The following is a 24,334-nucleotide window of genomic DNA, read 5'->3' as shown; positions in this document are numbered from 1 at the left end:
CTGTGGTTGTTGCAAACAGTGAACCTGAATAGAAAAAAAGATTGACTGTGCCCAGTATGTGGATGTTAATTTCCTGCTTTTAAAAATTTATGAGAATTACTGTGTCACCTCAGATAATTGTTGAAATTTCCAGTTCAGAAAATCAAGGCAGATATGTGAAAAGGTTAATATTTTACAAAATCCAATTTCAAAATAAATGCATTAGATACTTTAAGCAATGATTTATGGCTACATTTAGCCATCTGTACTTGTTGTCAAGCCCAACTACCTGACAGTATGTTTTATATACACTGTATCGTTTCATTGGGTCTATCAAGAACTGTTTTCATTTTGATATTTTAGATTACACCCTATTACAGCCCCACTGGTTGCAACTTTTGATGTGGCAGCCAGAATTTAGTTCTGACAGTGAAAAATGGTTTATTTCCCTCCAAAAATCAGGTCAAACTACATTGTGTTCGACTCGTTAACACAGTCCAATATTATTGTTGACGACTGAATTTTAGTTTGCATTAAAATCCATTCGTCAACAATAACACATCATACTGGTAGTGCTACCTAAATTTTAAAGTCACATACTTTTGAGTGAAGAAAAAGAATAATACACTTGTTTTCCAAACAACAAAAAAACAGTACAGGGCTGTGGACTGAGCCAGATACTGGGCCAAAACATGGCACAAGGGTTTTAATGTATAGCAATACAACTATGCCACTATCTACAAGTAGAGGAAAATTGGATCACATGAACCATAAAAATGTTGGTCCATAATAAATGCAGAGTACTGACAATTGATTTTGACTTGTCAAATTTGGTGATACCGTAATTCATCTAGTGCATTTTAGAATGTCAGAGAAAATGCTTTCTTCTCAGTATATACCGATATGTGTCTAGTGAATTGCTTTTTGACCTTGTGACCTTATAGTTTAATTGGAAGTCAACATTGTGCTATTACACCATATGATACGTACATTCCTTTCTGCCATAATTACCATGTTCAGTGACTGAGTGTGCATAGCAAGTCAATTGTGGAAGTTGGAATATTCCTCTCTCAAAGTACACTTCCTCAAGCAGCAATATGTTATTGTACTATACATGTACCGGTACATTGTTACAGTAATAAAAATGTTATATCCACATTGCAATTCAAAATTGAAGATGCTGGAATGGTTAGATATGTCACCCATTTTCTAAAACTACAGCGTACATACATGTACCACATACACATAGACAAATACACCAATATTCCAATGATAACGATAACTTGAATAAGAAATTTGGAAATATCCAAAGCAAAAGGGTGTTTTAAAACCAAAAACATGAAGGCTGAGGAAGGGACATCATTGAACGACTGATCTTCAAGTCTACAAGTAGCTTTGCTTACCCTGAAAAATGCAATACCGGTGGTATATCAAATAGAGATTGGAGGGCAAAACAATTTGCATATCCTCATCAGACCATCCCCTAAGGATTCAATGGTGTATCGCTCAGCTTACATTCAGTACATTCAGTACCGGTAATATGTATGCCTGCCTGCTAGAGCTGGGCTTAGAGTCCCTCTGGCTGTTATGCAGATGGCTCAGTTCACAGCCCTGTACTGTGAACAGACAAACCCCGGATGAAAGGTATAAGACAAGGCTGAGAGAACTTCAAAGATCTTGTCTCCACAGCAAACTTACAGAAAGAGGAAAACATTACACAGTTCAGTAAAGCCATATTGCTTTACTTCTGCATGTACACTGTGTATACAACACCAGGGATGTCCTTCACTCCATCAAATACTTAATGAAGCATAAAATTCCAATCTAAGAGACATCTGTGTGAAAGAAAAGGGTTGTACCGGTCACAAATATATCATAATCATGACAATAGGGTGAACTTTTGCAAGTTCCCCAACCTTCAAAGAATTTTACACTTTTGAACTGATTTCAACACTAGGTGATAAATCTGTCAATTTAATACAGCGCCTTCTTTGACATCTCGTTCAGTAGACACGGTAACTATCAATGTTTAATCCATTCACTGCCACAGTTTTTTATATATCTTCATTGTTTTCAACAGGGAAGATGGATTCTATGGTATGTGAAGACCCGGTACATGTGTATACATGTAGTTATTATGGGTTGACAGTGTTATATATATGCTGGCAACTGAACTACATATACAGTACAGCTAACAACCGATGCATTTTAGCACTGAACATGTAACTTTACCATAGCAAAGTCAGAACAGAAAACTACTGTACCGTACACTTGGGAGGTGTTGCTATGGAGATTACAAAAAGTGTTATGGTTATTGATGTCAATACTATACAGAATTCGGCCATCATTCACCTAAACAAGGTAATTGTCAGTCACTTAAAATGACATGTACCAGTACACACTACCGGTACAGACCACGTCAGTATCACCCTATAGGGCCAATACATGTACATGTACATGTACATGTACATTTGATGATTTTTTGGACTTTTCATGTTTTGTGTTTCAATTTTGTATTTCTACTCCCAAAGGCATGTTGTAAGATCAACTATTCATTGCAAACACAGCATCTGTATGTGTAGAATGTGCTGTTATTGTTTACATTTGAATTCTGGTGCGGACTAGAATTCATTTGTCAATATTAACAGAGCAGTCCACACATGTACAGGCTGAGTTGACAAGCTGAATACTGTGTATCTCAACATGATTTGGTGAGTACAACAAGAAAATGTGGAAGACATTAAAAACAATAATGCTGGTGAAAAAATCGCCAAAAGTGATAATTCTGGCTGTTCAATACATGTAAGACATGCTAGCTGTATGTATGTATCATCTACAATCTACGGTATGTGTACAGTTATGAGAAAAACTGCAGTCATGAGGTACAGTATTACAGTAATGTATAAAACCACAGTTACTGTTGCATTGCTATAGATGTATTAGATCAATCACATTATATGCGTATTGATCTACACAGCATGAAGATGCACAGTATGGTGGAAAGTTTCAAACCTTTTGTATACATGTAAATAATTGCATGTTAACTTCTGAGCGATTGACCTTTATTTCTTTTGAAAACCAGAGAAAATGCCATGTTACCAAATTTGCCTGGAGCTTTGTTTACAAATTACATCATCACGATTATTATGTTTGCATGAAAGCATCTAATTATGACAACAGTATCCATGCACTGGTAGGTTCTAGAAATTCTTCCATACTGCTTACGCTATTATTACTAATAGTGGTATTTATTGCACCATATGTTTTTAATGCAACATTATGATGACAACTGACATAAAACTTCAATAGATGTCAATAAAACCTCTAGTCATTTTATGCTGCTTTGACATTTTACCACAAAACTTAATTCCCATTCAGGGCACAGTTTCACTTTGTAGATCCGTGTATTTTTGGTTGACTCTGTTACCTACTGTATGGTGAAGGCTATTGCAGTGTTATTGAAATACAGCAAGTTTGCCAATGCACAGTCTACACAGGCAAATTTTAAAAATTTAATCTCACCAATTGCTTAAGTGGAGGTTCTTTTGAATGATTACACACCAGTGTGCCCTCTAACAAAACTGAGGAAAGTTTTGAGTCAATTGAAAAATTTCTTAAATTTTCTTGAGTCACAATGTGTAATTTTCTATTCAACTGAAAATGTTCTTGCGTCACAGAGAATATTCACGAGTCATGGCGCATCAAACAGGCTTGGAAGGCACACTGTTACACACTGATAATTGGCACATTGAATTGTGATAATCAGCATTTATAAATAACAGTTTTGTCCTTTTTCTCCCAGAGGAATTTTGTTCACAATTGCCACATTTCATTCGCTTAGAACTACTGGTATACCAATTTTGATGACTTTTCTGTTTACACCTCATGTCGTCAATTAGCTTCCCATTGTCTGAGCAGTGTACGTGCTTTTTTCAAAATATCAAAACTACACTTTCTATCGTTCATTGTTTTGCAATTTATTACCGGTATACTATCATTGGACAAAAACATGGAAAAAAGAAAATTATGTTCTTTTGGTATTACTTTGAACAATTTTTTGTTGTTTCTGTATGAATAAACTATACAGTATTTGTATGGTAGTCTGTGTTGTGGTTCTATTCAGTCTTTGTGTACATCCTGCATACGCGTAATGTACATGTGATATGCCATCAAAGTTTATCATTTCCAAATATTCTTCAAAAAATTCCTCCTTGCATTGAGTCTTCATAATGGATAGTTCCAACAAATCTATTTCAAAAGGGATACAAAGAGCTAGGGCCAGTGGTAAAGACACAAGGGCTGGTTGACAAATGATACATGTAAGCTCAGATATTCAACATACTGTACTGTTTATCATGTGAACACACAGAGTACAATGTTTTTGCTAAGGATTGGTTTGGGAAGCTGAGTAACATTTCATAGGTCCCAAATATAATTGCATTGATGTACATGCATTGTGGGGAACCCCAGTAAAATAAATGGGCAACCCATTTAGTATTTATCTGGATACGACTCTTAACAAAAACATTGCAGTTATTGAAAATTGAAAATTTCATTTTTCCCATACAGTTAACAAGGGATGGCAGCCATTTTGGATAATGTTAAAGGCAATTAATTTCTCTAGTAACGGGTACTGAATTCAACTTTGTGTGGTGACAGCGGATTGTTGTCGTGATTCAGTAAGAGAATGGTTCAAAGTTTCAAATGAGGAGAAAGTTTAAGTCTTTCACTTTCAATGCACATACTACTACACCTTAAATCTACCATACACATGTATGGAGTTGCAGATTCAGTAATGCTTCATGAATTTTTGTTCTTTCATGTAGAAATACATACTGTACAAGGGATAGTCATCCGTATATTACATGGACAGTGTTGTTTCAGAAAAACGAGAAAGAAATATCATACCAGTATCTTATAATCTACATAATGTAAGACAGTGGAAATTCCAGTAAGTGCTAGACCAGAAAAGCTTTGAAAACATTTGAGAGTCAGAATATCTGTCCCCAAAGGCACATTCTGTACATTGTAAAAAAAGAGCACATTGAAAACTGGACTGAGATGATTCAATGTATTACATAAAAGCATTCCACAGCAATTGTTGCTGCCTGGAAGTTGTCTTTGCTACCTGCTATTCACAACCTTCAAAACTCCTATACAAGCAGGAAACCTGCCATAATCAATGGTTCCTGTATGTGTGACAGCTGAAGCTAAAGAGAGGAAACTATCAGTGAGCAGGTACAGTGATGTAATCCAATCACACTGTCTGAGCAATCAACTCTGGTGTGCTGGCTCTACATCACAAAATTAATGTCAATTCCTGTGTAAAATTGCTGGACTTTGGATGCCTGATATTTTGTTCTAGTCACATTTGCTGATGTATATGTAACAGACCAAACAAGATCTATGCAATTAGTGTTGGCACAGGTACTCTGTAGAGTAGAGAGACCATGGTTTTTGAAATCCAATTCAGTCATGTACATGTGAAGTTGTAGATACATGTACAGTGTCACAGGTACATGTAACACACCCATGTATGTTCTCTTGAATTAAGCTTTCCCACTCCAAACCTGTTCTAAAGTACACCATATTTGTTATCTGTCTGGTTCACACTCACAGGGTCCTGGACCAGACTGTATAAATCCTACCCTTAACATACACGTCATCTGTGCCTCAGAAGCCATCATCCTTCATATTTGCTAATACACCTACTTTTTCATCACAAATTAATGAGTCCCGTGGATAAACTAAATGAACCCATATTGTCACGTGAAAACACTGCCAATGACAAATTGGGTTATTCACTTCACTCTATTCTCATTACAAGTTAATCTTTGATATTTCTGCTTGTTCAAGATATAATAGGGCGACACAAAAACTGACGTATATTTTGATGAAAATTTATGAGAAATCTTGGTCTCCTCTGTGATAAAGTATATTGGAGAGTAATGAGTGCCTGTAATTCATCAGCTGTCTACACATGCAAAGAACTGCTAATTATATGACTTATGTACATATTTCTAAAAATCCATCATGGCCGTACAGACAACACTGAACTCAGTGGCGCTGTTGGAGCCACAAATGTTGCCATGGGGATGTTGTAGTTGCCATAGAAACACCTGTCACTTTGGGCCCTCAATTGCATTAAGTATTTAACTGTGTGCAAGGCCTATTTGCCTAATGTAAGCCAATCTTTCATGAACGGGCAAACACTGTCTACATCAAAGCTTTCACTTTGGCTGTAGATGTACTTGTATGTTGAAATGATTCCCTGTGTGCAGACAGTGTTTGTCGTAAAAAGCTAATCTCTTTTGTAAATTATTAATTTTCCTTCAAATTACTTGTTTTCATGATGCAATTTTCTTCTTGAATATGTTGAACTGTCAGTTAAACGTGCACTTTTAGACCATAACACAGGGCAGTTACTTACCACTCCGACAGCCATACAGTACAGTATCTATAAAATTTGTGTGCGACTAACCCCCTCACAATTCAAAACAGTATGAGCTTAGGGCAGTGCAAGGGTTACTGGGTAAACTGCAAGATAGCTACTTTGGCATCTTATAGCCTATCCATACTAAAATGTCTCACTACGAAGTGATACCGATATCAGCACCTGTACCAAGGGAGGGTGTGTTGTTTGAAGACAGGCACTAACAATCAGCATTGAAAGACTCAATGTGGATGACTTCACCAAGCTGCTTCACTATAAAAACCTATCCCAGGATTGCAGTTAAAAATTGCAATATTGAATTATTTATTTTATAGAGCATTTACACTGATGCATTACAGGCCCATTTTCTGATGCACTTGCACAATCAATTGTGATAAAAACATGGAACATTCAATGGATATCAGGCTGTCTTGATGAGCTGAACATAGACAAACTAATTGATCAGGCAACAAGACTGTAAAATTGCTTGAGAAAATGACAAACCTTTGTCAAGTTTATTTATGTTATTTGTGTCCACCTAAATATTGTAAACTTATTCATATAGTCTTTGTGTCCTGACTTTCCATACACATAATTACTACCAGTACATGTACATCATACAATTCTGTGTTATATGAAAATGACTTGCATTTTACAGTGATCTGTATATACCGTATATGCTACATAAAGGAAATAAAATTATTGTGTGCATCTTGAATAGATCATTGACAGATGAAAATGAACGTATTGCACGTTAATGTTTTATAAATTAATGTTTCAAATGTTGACTTACACAGTTTACATGTAAAATCATTCATATATAATTTTTTTCTGTAACAATATCAACTGTGCGATACACAACCTGTTATTAGATCATGGCGGCTTCCGGGAAGACAGACAAATTGTGACGCGAAGGCAAATCCGATTTGATTAAATGCATTGTGCCTTTATGTACAGCAAATTGCTCCAGACAATGCAACACAGCTAAGTCTGCAGCATTAGTTTGTGTCAATAAACTGTTCTTTTTGCTGTTGATTTTAGATCATGAGATAGGTCACTTTCAGTGTATAAAGTCACATTTTCAGTACAAACACAATCTTTGAAAGGTATTCCATTGTATTGACAATTTAATGAATCTACACATCTTCAGATGGTTCTTTTGAAATGTTAAAATCAAAACTTTCGCATTTTGAAATAATCTTGAATGAATAATTAATTATGAATGATACACAAATCAAATATAACCAAGAAGAGAACTGTTTTCTCTTTGTACCTTTGTGATAAAAGGAGACAATGACGTCTTTTTCATATTATTTTATATAGGAACATATTTACAGAACAAAATTATAGATGCATATTGGGCCTACTAGTATGCCTACACAATCATAGACAAGCGACCTAGCGGCCGATATAGCTCCGCTGTGTTTATGTACAGAATAACTATTTTTGACACATGTTGATGAAGAAGGGTGGAAATCTTTGATAGCTCGATGCAGTGGCCAGAAAAAAGTGGCTAAAATAAGCTGCAAAAATATGCATTGAAGATTTCATCATACTTTGAATGTATCACATAGGATCATCCCTAAGAACATGTCAACCAAAGCTATCTGATGAGTAGTTTTTGAGAATAAATTTTTTGACCAAAAATGGCAACAATTGCCCCCAAAAGTAAAAATTGCAGATTTCATCATAATTTCAAAAGATCAAATTTAGTCCATCTATAGAAACCTGTATACCAAATTTCAAAGCTGTTAGACAAGTACTTTTTGAGAAACGCATTTTTTGACCAAAAATAGGAAAAATTACCCCAAAAATTCAAAATTGCAGATTTCATCATCATTTCAATAAATATCATTTAGTTCATCTATGGAAACCTGTATACCAAATTTCAAAGCTATCAGATGAGCAGTTTTGAATATACACATTTTTTGACCAAAAATGGCAAAAATTGCCCCAAATATACAAAATTACAGATTTCATCAGAAATTCAATATATATTACTAAGCTCATCTGTAGAAACCTGTATACCAAATTTCAAAGCTATCAGACCAGTACTTTTGAGAAACATATGTTTTGACCAAAAATGGCAAAAATTGCCCCAAATTACAAAATTGTAGATTTCATCATAATTTCAATAATTATTATTTAAATCATCTGTAGGAACCTGTACACCAAATTTCAAAGCTATTGGATGAGTAGTTTTGGAAATACACATTTTTTGACCAAAACTGGTAAAATTGCCCAAAATTACAAAATTGTAGATTTCATCATAATTTCAATAACTATCATTTAGTTAATCTGCAGGAACCTGTATACCAAATTTCAAAGCTATCGGATAAGTAGTTTTGGAAATACACATTTTTTGACCAAAAATGGCAAAAATTGCCCCAAAAATACAAAATTACAGATTTCATCAGAAATTCAATACATATTACTTAGTTCATCGATAGAAACCTGTATACCAAATTTCAAAACTATCAGACCAGTACTTTTTGAGAAATAAATTTTTTGACCAAAAATGGCAAAAATTGCCTTAAAAATGCAAATTTGCATATTTCTGCACAATTTGAACAAATCTGAAATAGATCATCCCTAGGAACCTATGTACCAAATATCAAAGCTATCTGACTGGCAGTTTTGAAGAAGAAGATTTTTAAAGATTTTTTTACAAGAAATGACAAAAATTGCCTTAAAAATACAAATATGCAAATTTCGCCACAATTTGAACAAATCTGACTGAAGTCACCCTAAGCAAACTGCATATCAAATTTCAAAGCAATCGGACAAGCGGTTTCAGAGAAGAAGATTTTTTTACCAAAAACACCAAAAAATGCCCCAAAAATACAAATATGCAAATTTCACCATGATTTGAACAAACTGAAGTGAGGTCACCTTAAGTGAACTGCATATAAAATTTCAAAGCAATTGGACTTGCGGTTTCAGAGGAAAAGGCAATTGTTGACGGACGACGACGGACGACGGACGACGGACGACGACGACGACGGACGACGACGGAAAATCAACCTATTTGATAAGCTCCGCGTCGCTGACAGCGGAGCTAAAAATTTCATTTGGTACCGAGCCCTTTCATTTCTCCAGAATATTTTAACAAGCGACCTAGCGGCCGATATAGCTCCGCTGTGTTTATGTAGAGAATAACTATTTTTGACAATTGTTGATGAAGAGGTGGAAATCTTTGATAGCTCAATGCAGTGGCCAGAAAAAAGTGGCTAAAATAGCTGCAAAAATACACAATTGAAGATTTCATCATACTTTGAATATATCACATAGGATCATCCCTAAGAACATGTCAACCAAAGCTATCTGATGAGTAGTTTTTTGAGAATAAAATTTTCTGACCAAAATGGCAACAATTGCCCCCCCCCCCAAAAAAAAAAAAAATTTGCAGATTTCATCATAACTTCAAAAGATCAAATTTAGTTCATCTATAAAAACCTGTATACCAAATTTCAAAGCTGTTAGACCAGTACTTTTTGAGAAACACATTTTTTGACCAAAAATGGCAAAAATTGCCCAAAATTACAAAATTGCAGATTTCATCATAATTTCAATAAATATCATTAAGGTGATCTGTAGGAATGTGTATACAAAATTGCAAAGCTATCAGATGAGTAGTTTTGGAAAGACACATTTTTTTGACCAAAAATGGCAAAAATTGCCCCAAAAATAGACAATTACAGATTTCATCAGAATTCAATATATATTACTTAGTTCATCTATAGAAACCTGTATACTGAATTTCAAAACTATCAGACCAGTACTTTTTGAGAAATAAAATTTTTGATCAAAAATGGCAAAAATTGTCTAAAAAATGCAAATTTGCATATTTCTGCACAATTTGAACAACTCTGAAGTAGATCATCCCTAGGGACATATGTACCAAATATCAAAGCTATCTGACTGGTAGTTTTGAAGAAGGAGATTTTTAAAGATTTTTTTACCAAAAATGACAAAAATTGCCTTAAAAATACAAATATGCAAATTTCACCACGATTTGAACAAATCTGACTGAAGTCACCCTAAGTAAACTGTATATCATATTTCAAAGCAATCGGACAAGCGGTTTCAGAGAAGAAGATTTTTTTACCAAAAACACCAAAAAATGCCCAAAAATTCAAATATACAAATTTCACCACGATTTGAACAAACTGAAGTGAGGTCACCCCAAGTGAAGTGTATTTAAAATTTCAAAGTGATTGGACTTGCAGTTTCAGAGGAGAAGGCAAATGTTGACGGACGACGACGATGTACGACGTACAACGACGGAAAATCAACCTATTTGATAAGCTCCGCGTCGCTGACAGCGGAGCTAAAAATATGTTGTGTGAATTGTGTAAATGTTCATGGGGAACCAATTTCAGCCATTGTACACTGTGATATTCAATTGGATGGTATGGTTTGTGAACAGATCAATTCTGTGACAGGTACATACAGACTTTTTCATTCTGTATTGCAAGGGGGCTGAGGCCTGCTGTGTGTATTTGCACCCATTAATTTATTGCTGTTGAAAGTTGGTTCATTAAAATCTCATCAAAAATGCTCTCTCGGTCTCTCTATCAATTTTTCAAAACTGACCCCTTATCTTGTTTAATTCAAAATATGACTCCTTATCCTCTTGTATATTTTGAAAGATTTTAAAATCAAACATTTTCTTTTGATAGACGAGAAGGAGACTGTTTTTAAAAGACATCGATTTGCCATAAAATCACCTTTATTTATGTGCTGTGTAGTACTAAGATATAAGATTTATTTGGTAATACTTGCAGTTATTCAAACCCCTCTATTCAAGGTTCCATGTTGCAATTAACTATTGCATCCAGTGTACAGTTTTAAAGGGTTTAAAAAACAAGCTGTACCGGTACCCATGGAGTCACAGCAGTTAAAGATATTTATCTTTGCTATTCTGTTGTACATTACATTAGTATTCTGAGTGCATGTGTGCCATGGTTGATCATCCCACTACCAGCTATTCAAAAGTGAAAACAGGGGTGCCAGAACAAAGGCGGCTCAAAAATGTCTTCTAACACTTTTAACCCTCACATTTCCTAAACAAATGAATAGAAAAGTTGCTCGATCTTTTGAACAAGTTTAAACTAAACTGTGATAATGCCTCCTTTTAGCTTTCCAAATGTTTTGAAAAATAAACAGTGACCCTAACAATGTAAATTTACTCATTCATTATGTCTGTAAAATGAAGCTGCTCATGGCAAATTACAAATAAACTATGGTAAATGGCAGGAAAGAGAGGTTTCAAATTTTTAGTAATATTGTGTATGTACTGTGAAACATTGAACCATTACATGTATACTGCATATACGGTACATGTTACATGTAAGTCTGCAGGAAAAATTGAAGTTACCATTCAATTTTACTGAGTATTAAAACTGAACTGTTAAATTCATGTATTGTTTTGAATTCAACCTAGCTGTAATTTATTGCAATTAAAAAAGGGAGATAGAAATGTCACTTGAGACAGAACAGATAAAAATGTCTTTTATGTTAAAAGCTTCACAGAAGGCTGTCGTGCACGGCAACCAATTGCGAAATCACGAGGATTGAATTTTCTTCTCTAAAAATAAAATCAAACCCTGAGGTGGCGTCTATTAAGGTGTACATGAAGCCATCACAACAGACAGGAAGCGTATAATCAAATGTACCGATAGTCCAAAATAGCACCACCTATGCTACTCCTAATTAAGATGGCAAGACACTTTTGACGTTGGTTAGCAACGGGTCACTTTACATTCACAACTGTCTATATTAAATTCAGGAATGGGGAAGTTGCACTCACAATGAGTGAGCACTGTCTTCAAAATTGACCATAAAAATATTGTCTACAAGTCTTGAAGTGTGAATGTAATTTTGTTGCATGTCAGACTGGTATAGAACTTTCACACAGACCAATTTTACTGACCAGGAAAACCGGTCTAATCTACATCATTCCATTAATGGAGAGAATCATTAAAATTACAGGTAGTGTATTGTGTGTTGTAGTAATCATCATGTAAATTCTTATGCAATCCCTAAATTACCGGACAATAAATTTCTAATTTCTTCTTAGATAAACATTATGCATAGGTATTTGGGATATTTTTAAACCCTTTTTTCAGAACTCATTTCCAGGAATATGAAGATTCAGGAATTTTGTGTATGACTCTCACTCTACAAATCCCTTACAGTATAAAATGTGTTGAGTATTTGTATCCATATATCAAATACAGATAGACTTTAGGTTGACATTTTCAATATCTTTTATACTAGCATACATGTACCTCGATTTCATGTCAAAACCCCCTAGATTTTAGTGGCTGTTGATGCATAATCAGCGTGTATGTGAAGGCACACTTGCTCAAAATTGGTGTGATCAAGGCACTTATCCAAAAAACGTGACACTGTAATCTCTCCTTATCACATACAACATCTAATGTTATCTACTCAGTAGTACTGTAGATAACATTAGATGTTTTATGTACTGATGCCTGCTTGACAAAGCCACTAGTGTTTATACCAATCAGGACTGGCAATCTGTGATTTCATTTGTCTTGTGGTGATAGACACTGTACTGCTTATCACTGGTAATACATCCAATTGAAGGATGGCTTTTTTGGTTTATGACTACAAAAACAACTTTGTGCTCTGCACAGCTGCTCTGATAGATCACTGAGCTGGACGGTAAAGTTGGCCTGTTCTGCCACAGGGAATCCAGGCTCTTTAGGTATTTACTTTAATAAAATTATTACTATTATTATTAAAAATATGAAAACTATTATTATCATCATCATCACCATCATCATCATCATCATCATCATCATCATCATCATCATCGTGCAGCAAACTTTCAAACCAAAGTTCGCCAACAGTTACGTAAAGTACATGTACAGTACTTTTAGGAAGAGTACTTTACGTAACAGTTGGCGAACTTTGCTTTGAATTTTGCTAGATGATGATGATGATGATGATGATGATGGTAATGATGATGATAATGACTTTGACCCCGACAAAATGTCAAGTGCAGTGTTTTACGCCATGTTCATACATGTAGGATGTGCCCTTTGGTTACAAACGTCTAATCTCTTGCCATAATTTTGGTCTAGCCCTCCATGCACACATACATGTATACAATACACTTCTAAAGAACATGTATGTATACAGTATGTTTTTATCTAATTGTATTGAACAGGTACCAAAAGACATTAAGGTAACCAAAAATTGGAATGGACCAACTTTTTAAGCTGGTCCACATTGGTTATGAAGCTGGGTTTATGAAAATTAAATTATATACACCTGTAGTATTTGAGTGTGTGACATGATCATTAATTCACATTGAGTATAAGGCAGTGTCTAAAGTCTGCACTGGAATCATGGCCTGGACTCTTGGACAGGACTCTTGTACTCAACTAAAATATGAAACTTCAAAATGGCATTCAAAATGCAGTTTTTTCTAAATGGTGTTGTCAGCTATCTTTTACATACAAATAGTTATGGACTGGATTCTTCTTATGGCCTCTGCTATAGAGTATACAGTATATGCAGAAATTGCTCTATCAAAGAATAAAAATATCGTTTTTATATTCTGATTTTCCTGGCAAGATACATGTACGTGCAATTGATAGAGAGGTGGCAGATCAATTTCCAATCTTTCATAGAACTGGAATTCTCAAATTTTTTATGATAAAAACAATTAGTACTACACCAGAATATAAACCCTGATTACGGACAGACAAAAGCGTGATGAAGAAGTAGTTTCAAAGAAAAATTCACAATAGATTACAGCTGAAAAGACATTATTATTACCTGGTAATATCAATGGCCCTAAGACTACACATAGTCAGTACAGTGTACTGTATGTGTTCAAGCACCTGTATAACCAGCACATTTTATAAATAATGCCGAGCCTGAGCCTGAGGATAGATCATTACTCTCTGGATTAACAACACCAATATTCACATAAACTGTGTAATTGCATGGTATTGTATGGATGATTGAACAAACCAACACGTCAATTGGTATTAATGGGCTACAAAGTACAGGTACATACAAATCATACCACTATATACACATTACAGTGGTCAAAATTTGAAATAGCTCTCATCAGTTGTGATGGACGGGTCATTTTAGCTTGATGATGGACCTTTTTGGGATGTTTTTTATTACATGGTTGTGCAAAGGTTTTTTCTTAATTGAGTTTCACGCTGAGAAAAACTTTGATTCTCTTTTGCATGTAGAACGTCAATTAAAAGTAACACATTTGCTTTAAGGTACAAGTACCTCAGGGACAAACATTCAGACTCTCAAATTTTTTACATTTCTTTTCTGATCTACCACTAGTGTACCGGTAGGCTCATTTTGAAGCTCTTGGAGTCAATAACATTTTCACCGCCTTACATGTATTTCAATGAAACTCAAAAATGTTTTCCCATCGAGTCAATGAGATGGACACCATTTTGAATTTCAAGTATTGATAAGTTCAAGGTACCATTTCTATAGTATGAAAGTTTACACAGAAGGTTTGTCTTTTGCTTTCCAGGCACATTCTGTACCTTGAAGAACAGTCATTAGAACTGTGCATGTGGAACCCTTTTTGGATTTAAAATATCTACAATGTTCACTGTATGCTAGTAACGTACAAGTAGTACTCATCTGACATTGTGTCAATGGTGAATTTGCAATTAAATGAGCTGCATTATGATTCTCTCTCGTTCATAAACACCTGCAACCTGCTGGCTAGTGTACCGTAGAATATTTGCTACATGTGACCTACTGCATAGTACTTAACATGTACTTGTGCATGTGTTGACAATCACCACACATATGGTAACGTACACACAGCAATTGTACGGTACAATAGTACATTTACCTTTTCCAGACTATTACCTGATCATTGTGTCAAAATGCCCGGTACACACCTTCTATATAGAGGACTGCAAATTCTGGAAAGCCTACATTTCATTTAGACGGTCTCCCTGAATGTTTGCTATGAAGGAGAAGGACAGTACATCTAACCTTCTCAAAAACACCTGTATTGTCATCAAATCAATGTGGCTTCTTCCGCAAGGCTCTTATTACAACCCTTTACATAAACTATCCTGCCCATATTGATTTTTGTAACTATACAACTGGTGCCAATGTGAGAACAGACATCCATCAATAACAACAACAGAATCCAAATGACAATAGAGATGGCCATCATGTACATATAGACCCAAATACAAGTATTACAAGAAAACTACAAACATTATCAAACTTGAAGAACAATTCTTGCATTCCACTAACTACTAGCATTCTCCGGATTTTTCCAGGGACATGGAAACCCTGACATTAATCTGAAGTAAATACCAGGCACTGTGGGTGTTACAAGATTAGTGACATTCACAGAGTACAAGGGCAATGAATGGACCGATTGTCAGATTACAATATCACATTCAGTCATCTCTACAGAGAAGATTACAATGCAAAGAAGAATTGCCTGCTGCAATGTCATGATCAGTTCGCCATGCAACACTCCATCTACAGTACAATGCAGCTCAGCCCCCACTATAATAACCTGTATTCCTGCCAAGTTCATATTTCACCGTTAGGTCAAGTTGGTCCCATATGGTGCATTTTAACAAAAAATGTAACATGAGGTGAAGGTCCCTGAGGACAGAGATACTGTAAACATCATTTTACAAACTACATGTAAAGCTACTATAACATACCAAGTCAAGTGGGTGAAAATCCATATGGTTTTGGCTCAATACTGCTTCTTACTGGCGTGGCAGATGGGGTAGTGATACTGTCTAGCAGGTAAAGGGATAAAGAAGAAGCTGAAAAAAGAGGTTTGCAAAATTGGAACTGTAAATTTGAGAGCCCAAAATGAACACTACCGTGATAAGGTACAAGAAGATTCTATTACATGTATAATCGTCAGCCTACTGTATATAATGTATAGCATTCTGTTGTGAATGCGGTACTACCATGGAAAGAGTACAACAAGGATATGTGTTATCTACATGTACATGTAGGCAGTTATGTTGGAGGTCATTCAGATCCCTTGGAAAGGTGATGGTGTTGAACTTTCATTGTGAAAATATTGATTTGTTGGAGTGTATCTCTGAATGAAAGACTGATGAGAATGCAATTTAGTTCCATTGTTGTCATTTATGGTGTTACGAGGAGTATGGTATGTGAGGCTGTTGGTGCAATGCAACTTTCGGGTACCCAAGGTGATGCATAAACGTGAGGGCTGAAGATCCAGACCATCAAAGTTGTCTGCTGTTGGCCATTTCTTTGCATTTCATTGTTCAACTTTGCATTTCATTGTAAATTGTGTATTAAAAACAGGAGAATACAGTCTGTCAATAGATATGATTAAAGACAGGTTGTGGGTCATGCCAGTAACAATTATCTGCAAAGTGCAAATTAAGGTTATGAACATCAAACACCTGATATATTTGATAAGCCATTGATGTAAGATGTCCACTGCCATGCTTATAAGGCCATTTAAAGAAAATGCTTTGTTTGCCGTTCTTGGATTTTTGAAAAACCTACCAGCCAGCCGGGGGGGGGGAGAGGGGGGGGGGGGGGGGGGCACAGACAAAAACACAAGTACTATATTATGATAAGCTCATTATTTACTTGGTTTTTGGAAAAATGGTATTTTTATTTGTAATAGTGTTAACATTGTTTGTTTTCTAAATTTTCTCTGAAAACTACCAGCACCAAGACAGCAAACAAGGAATTTTATTTAAAGCGCCTAATGGTTTAAAACATAATGCAAATACAGTAACTGTGACAGCTTTCTCAGCTTACACTTTGTAGAAGAAATTCATCTTTATTCACAAGACATATCGTGTACATCATGAATTATTTTGCTATTCATAATGGAGGTGATCACTGCACTGAAAGTGAAACAAATCAAGAACAAGCTACATGATGTCCTAGTGTACATGTACACTGGCTAAGTTTCAACTCAATGCTCTGTTTAAATATTTGAAAATGTATCTGAATGGGTCTGCTAGTTCATTGAAATTGTTCTTTTATGAGACTTCACACTGAATTATGAGAGCCAAGGAGACAATAAACAAGGTCCACCACAGCTAATCTCTGATATGTAGCACAAAAGGTACATGCAATACCTGCCTGTAGTTTATGGCCCTCTTCAGTTGTTCCTATCTCATTATAATCTTTGCCTGGCAATGTAATCCATCTCTAACCTTCAAGTACACTTGTGAATATCAGAAAATAATTTTATTCTTTATTGTATACATGTAGCTAAGTTGATGTAATCACTTTTTTAATCAAATTGAATTATCTTGGACAATTTATTGATGCTCATGACATTGTCAGAATTTTGAAATATTTGCAAGTTCTACCAATATTAATTAATAACATATAAATTTACACGCCTACCAATATAACATACAGTAAGGTTTTTGCATAATTGAAACATTCATATTCAAATTATCGATGGGCACTTGGAAGATCACCAATCAAAATTGAATATTTGGAATGGCTTTGTAAGCAAGTTCATTGAAAATAGAGCATACATAGATGTATAAAGTTAAAAATATACAAATGAGCATCATCAGAAAGTTGCACTAAGATCAGTACTCACTGATCCACCACAGTTTAGTACATGTACTTTACAAATAATTGTTCATATCCAAAAATAAGATAGTACCATGCTTCAGTTTACTATTGTTAAGAGTGCTATTGTACCTGTATACGGGCATGTCTTCTTGGCTTAGCTGTTTGTGGTGCATGTACAGTTACTAAGCCTTACTGAACAGACAATAACCAGCCTGTTGGATATTTCCAACACTATGTACAAAGATCACCAACAAGCTAACAAATAACAGGGTACATGAATTATCATGGTCATTACAGTGACCATTATTAAGTGGTATACATTGGTATAAATGGAGCTAGGATAAAAACAAGAAAGTATTAGAGGTAGCATTTTCTACTTCTGTTATTACCAGAGTGCTTTAGGGGCATTTGATCATTGCTATGGTCACCATTCTTTGTTGTCAAGGATGCTAACATTAATGTTTTCATAATTAATAGATAAGAATTCTGGTCTACAGGTAATTTACACAAGCCCTATTAAAATGCCCTTAATAACTTGAGGTTAGTAATCTTGGTGATGTTCACAGCAGGTTTATTTTATTGTCATCTCAAAGAGTGCTGTGTGTTGACTGGTCACAATGTGTTTACAGGTGAATGGACAAGTCAGCTATTGTGAGTCAAATTGTTTGCTGTATGACTCACTTGGTAACTGACTGAATCGTTTAGTAGAGTTTTTTGCCAATTTTAAAGGATTCAACGTACCATTAACCCTTTAAACCATGGAACTTTGGTATAGCCCAATAATTTTCAATAGGGTGGGTGAACTCATATTCGTGGAAAAAAGGGGGGATAGGATGTTGATATGCTACTGTACCTTGCTTTTTTCCTAATAGCCACACACCTACCACTTGTGGTATAAGGTACCATGAATTTTGAAAACTTCAGTGAAGTTAGTGTTATTTGACAGAGTGGCGATTCTGTACATCAACAGAATCAAAAGTGTACATGTGCTGTGTATTGAAGGGAAATGTGCTCCAAACATTGAGATGTATACCTTGAACAAGCTAAACTGCTGTGACACAATAGTGCATGAAAGCAGAGATCAAATGCCATGGCCATGAACTACAATGTACCTTTGAATAGCTTTTATTCACTTGCTCTTGAGTGATATGTGTACATTCCAAAGTGTGTCTACGTTTAAACTTTTCTGGTGCCACTACAATGACAGTCTGATCTGCCAACATGTACATGTACCGGTAGTTCTTTTAAAAAAGTCATGTGTATTATTTACCTCAGCGGGTAGTGTTCAGTGCACTATTCAATGCTGTAATAGCGAGTTTCTTAAGAAAGACAACGTCTCACTCTGTCATTCTTGTGTACCAGATACAAGTCTGTCACGATTTCGTATTATTTCTCAGAAGATGCCACCGCCATATAATAAATGACCAAAAAAAATGAAAATACATTGGTTTCATTAAATTTTCAAACTAAATTTTGAAGTATTTGGTACACCCTGAACATCCTGTCTCAGAATAATTTCCAGGCACAAAAACTTAATTCTGATGATTTTGTATCAAAGCACCATTGAATAGTTGGTAACCAATTTTGCTCAACACCAGACACATGTACCGGTAGTTCTTGTTGGGTAAAGTAACTGTGTTGTAAATCACCTGTTTAATTAAATGTAATTATTTTAAGTGCAAAGGACACTTTTCTGTAAAATACTTAGATACAGTTGAATTCACCAAGAACAAGTTGACACGATGTGTGTATCTTGCTGACAATACACATACCACAGTTGATACCAAAAGAATGGCAAAATTGTACTGTACCACCTGTGACCAGTACATTAGATGTACAAGTTGGACTGATGGGATTACTGCACGTTGACTCCCGTCTTTTGGCTTTCATCCATGGACGAAGGCCGAAAGGTGGAGTCAAGGTCTTGGACTAATTCACACCAGATGTACATGTACAATGAACTGCACTGAAATCATGTGATACGCCTACTCTGTAGAGGTCAGGAAAGTACACAAAAAAATAAAGGCATCACTGAATAATGCTGGGTCCATACTCAAATATTTTACAAAGCCATACGATCTTAGGGGGTCCAGTTGCATCCAGTTGCTATGGATGGCTTACATATAGGAAAAAATTAGAATGGGGTAAGTGTTCTGGTAAGTCCTCTGTTGCATGTACATGTATATGATATCGGCTTTATATTAGCAGTGGTATAGACAAGGATACAATAATTTAATATAACATGCACATGCACCTATATACACAATAGCAATGACCATTTGGATCAGCCAATTCATTGATTGGTCATTTACAACTTTATCTGGATGTGCAGAGTACATTGTACTGTCCTACACCATGTGTACATGAAGGGCCAAGCTTGGCAAGTTTCCAACTGGCTATCATCAAACAATTGAAACATGATATAACAATATTATGAATTTAAACAGTGGCTATTATTCACTATGAAAGTGCAATTATAATGACATACTTTCAATTTTAAATATTTGTTAATTGTGAATTGTCTACAATATATGCTGTGCAATTAATATAGAAACATTTTTCATGGGCAGATGCATATAAAAATGTTGATGCAATTGATCATGTTCAAGGTATGTCTAAATTATGAACAATCTTCAAAGAGATGGTATAATTTACATGTAGAATACCTGGTTTACGTGAGAAAACAAATAACCCTTGGAGCGCCAAAGCCAATTTTCGTCGCTTTTAGAAAGTATATCACATTCAATCTTTTTTCATAATTTTGATAAAAAGCTTCAGCCAACAAAATGCAATGTCCATTTGGTAAAAAATAATCCAAAAAAACTGCAGAAAATTCAAATGCTGCACTAAAATTTTAGAGGGAAAAAATTACAGCACTCAAAGGGTTAATAAGAGAAAGATTTTTTAAATTAAGAGAAAAAATGGTCTTGGGCCTTGGAGACACACAAATCAATATGAATCATGATGTATGTGAAAAACATTTTGCCTTTTGTACAACACTACAGGTAATATCAATCATGTTTAGAAGCATACCTTTGGTACAACCTCAACACTTGTCTGTATATTCAAGGTCAAACAGTCTGAAGATTTTAGAAAAGGCAAACTTACAATGCAATTCAGAACAGGCACATACAGTACATGTACATGTGTAATATTCATTTCACAGTGTTTTTTTTTATATTTTTGACTTCCGAAGTCTTAGCACATACAAATAATTGTAGATGTGTACACAGACAATGATAGATAAAGCCAATAGTGTCTAATTGGAAAATTTCTTTTATTCCACATACTATGTAATTGGCAGTTTCTTTACCCAGAAAAAAGATACGCCACTTTGGTGGCCAATTTGTGACGACCATAGACTTTTCCTCTCATGTCTTATGTTTTGTTAGGTTTCAGGACTGAGATACTGAGATCAAATGTCAATACACAGTGGGTGGTTTTAAATGAGTTTCCGGTGAACTGTATCTGTGTATGTGTAATTATGAAAGCATAAAGCCTACATGTACAAGGACAAAATATCACATCAAACCAAACAATAGATCATTATTGTCATTTCTCATACATGTAAGTCAAATTTCAGGATGCAGTAAAATTACAGTATCCAGTCTATCCCTTTGATATCATATCCCTATATACTGGGCACACTTTCTTGTTTGTCAAGGAAACAATAGCCAGGTATTGTTTTCAATGGTAAAGATGGGCCTTTGGCCTATTCACCCCACTGCCAAGTGGACAGGCCTAAAATCATCATTGATAACACTAAGATTGGGACGAACAAATATGAGTGAAAGGGTTTCATTAATAATACTGTTCTGCATGGTTACAAAACTGTTGGTTCAATCATGGTATCGGGAACTATTTTGGTTACAGAAATGATGGGGTTTTGGCAAAGAGAAAGTACAGTACTCTCATAGCCAAAAGAGCACATGTCGATTGTTGACTTTTGAATCACCAATTCTCTGTTATGTGATTATTGACAGACAGAAATATGAGACAAGATAAACATATTTTAAGTTATAAAACAAAAATAAACCTTGTCTCTGCCACTGTAACAGAAAGCTCTCATTTTAGTGATACTCACTGATGTATAATCTTTTCTGTCAGCTACAAGTTACAGACCCAAAATCCACCACAACAATAATGAATAACAATGGAGTTGTTTACATTCAATATTCACATTCATACAACACTTTGCAGCAGCTGGTCTCATTCGAGTGGACAATTCTGCTCTCTGCTGACTAGAGTAGCCATCCGATTCTGTTCAGTAAACTGTTATAAACTGTTCATTGATACTGTAAATTCTGCAGAATCACAGCCATTACCCCTTCCAAGTCAAACATACATGTATCAATTGTGAAAATATATATATGTTTAATTAAACCATGAGAAGTTGCGAAGTGTTTTTTAAACATCATCTGCCTATGGAAATGTTGTTTCTGACAAATAATGACAGTACAGTAGTACAGAAATGCAATGCTTTGAAGTAGTCACATGCCAATGATGGGAAAAATAGCTCTTTAAGAGTTTCAAAATGTAGGAAGCATAATTTTTCATGAGAAGTATACACTAAAATAATTTTGAATCAATAAAAACTCATTCCTCATCACCTTGAAATATGACTTTAATTTGACATCACTAATCCATTCAATGCCAGGTGTGAAATTTGTAAATGTAACTCCTCGAACAATGCAAAATTGTATGGATACATGGGTTGAACTAGTAGGACTACGTGATTGAGTACAATGATGTGCACATTGAACTCTGTACGTTTCAAACTTGACCTTCATAGTTATTCCTTCAACTTCAGCGGCATTCTGCTATTACAGTATATATATACTATTATTAATATACATCAGCTACATGTACATTATGATAAGATATAAATTTAAATTTAACTGAAAATGTAACAATAATTATGGTGTTATGGTGAACTTGTTACCTTACAATTGCCTAATCACATTTTGTTGTTTCTTGACTCAAAAATATAAACAATCAAAAACAGGTTACTTCATAACTTCCACTAAGTGATTTTTCTATCCTGCAATTGGACATTTAAGCAAAGATACTATTCTTAGGGGAATACTTTTTTAATGTTGGCAATTGATGTCAACGAGATAATTATTGATATGCTTTCAATATTTACCAATCATGCCTGCTATGCTTAGGCTTGTATGCAAATACCATTTATTTTCACAAACAACAAAATTTAGGAAAAGTAAAGTTAATGTAAATCTTACTGTTCTTTGAATTTCAATTCTTTTTACAATTGTAACTGTATGGTGACTGTGAACACATATTTCAATATTTACCAATTATTTATCGATATCGCCTGCTATGCTTAGGCCTGTTTGCAAATATCAAATATTCTCACAAACAAGATAATTATGGAAGCATAAACATAAAGTTAACGTAAAAGTTCAATTGTCAAAATCTTACTGTTCTTTGAAAGCTTGAATGTCAATCATTTTTACACATAAACTGGCGGACATCTTTCAACCTTTCTCTCCCTCTCACCTTTTCTTCGGTTAAAATATCAGGCCTGTCAATCGCCAAGTCTATGCAGTTCGGTCAGGAATATCAACTAACGAGTTGACTGCTTCCCCGTCCTGTATATATTGATTTTTTTCTTATCATTCGACTGTGACCGAAGTACAAGTAAGTCAGCTGAATTGGGTGTCATCGACCTCCAGCTCAGCACCTGTAGACGTTTATTTGTCCCGTGCACAGAGCTTTCATTCGCACCTTAAGAATGCGGTAGTCCCGACTGAAACGGTGTCATAATGCCCCCTTGTCAAAACGTCATGCATGTCTACACAAAATGACACCAGCACCAATTAACCGGGCTCATCTGTCAAGTCTTTTGGGGTTCAAAAACTTGAGAGGTCGTAATCAAAGTCGCTACGGAATTTTTTTCTTCACTCCCAATGGAATATACGCAGCGGTACACAATCACACTCGACGTGTCAGACACCTAAAAAACAATCGCCGTCGCTATGTAAACTGGCGCGGACAGCTGATAACTATTGTTTTCAGCCGGGCGTTTGAATGTCAAAACTTACCGGATAGCTATCTCATGAGAGAGTCGACACTTTACTTCGCCGGGAGATTTCTGCTGTCAAATGTTACCCCTTCCTGACGACCGTTTTATCCAGTGAGAGATGTCGCTGAATAGACTATCCGTCTTACGGTAGAAAAGCTTGTGCACTCCAGGCAAACATAAAGATTGTGGAAAACACGAAAACCTCCGTTTTTTCCCAGTGAGGTTGAGTCCAGAGTCTACTCAAGTGTAATATCTCGTCGCTTCCGACCTTAGTCACGTGATTTCTG

At 35.3% G+C, this 24,334-nt stretch overlaps 1 protein-coding gene across 1 annotated transcript in view; it reads right to left on the bottom strand.

Moving 5' to 3' along the window:
- LOC139133034 (ras-related protein Rab-23-like) overlaps positions 1-24,318 on the bottom strand; it is a 39,369-nt gene extending 15,051 nt beyond the window's left edge. The window contains exon 1 of the mRNA XM_070699423.1: positions 24,067-24,318. The gene's annotated coding sequence lies outside the window, so the exon portion shown is untranslated. The remainder of the gene's footprint in view (positions 1-24,066) is intronic.
- Positions 24,319-24,334: the final 16 nt, after the last annotated feature.

This window comes from Ptychodera flava, chromosome 5, assembly GCF_041260155.1.
Source record: "Ptychodera flava strain L36383 chromosome 5, AS_Pfla_20210202, whole genome shotgun sequence".
In the NCBI taxonomy this organism is placed as follows: Eukaryota; Metazoa; Hemichordata; class Enteropneusta; family Ptychoderidae; genus Ptychodera; species Ptychodera flava.
This window is presented reverse-complemented; position numbering and strand designations above follow the sequence as displayed.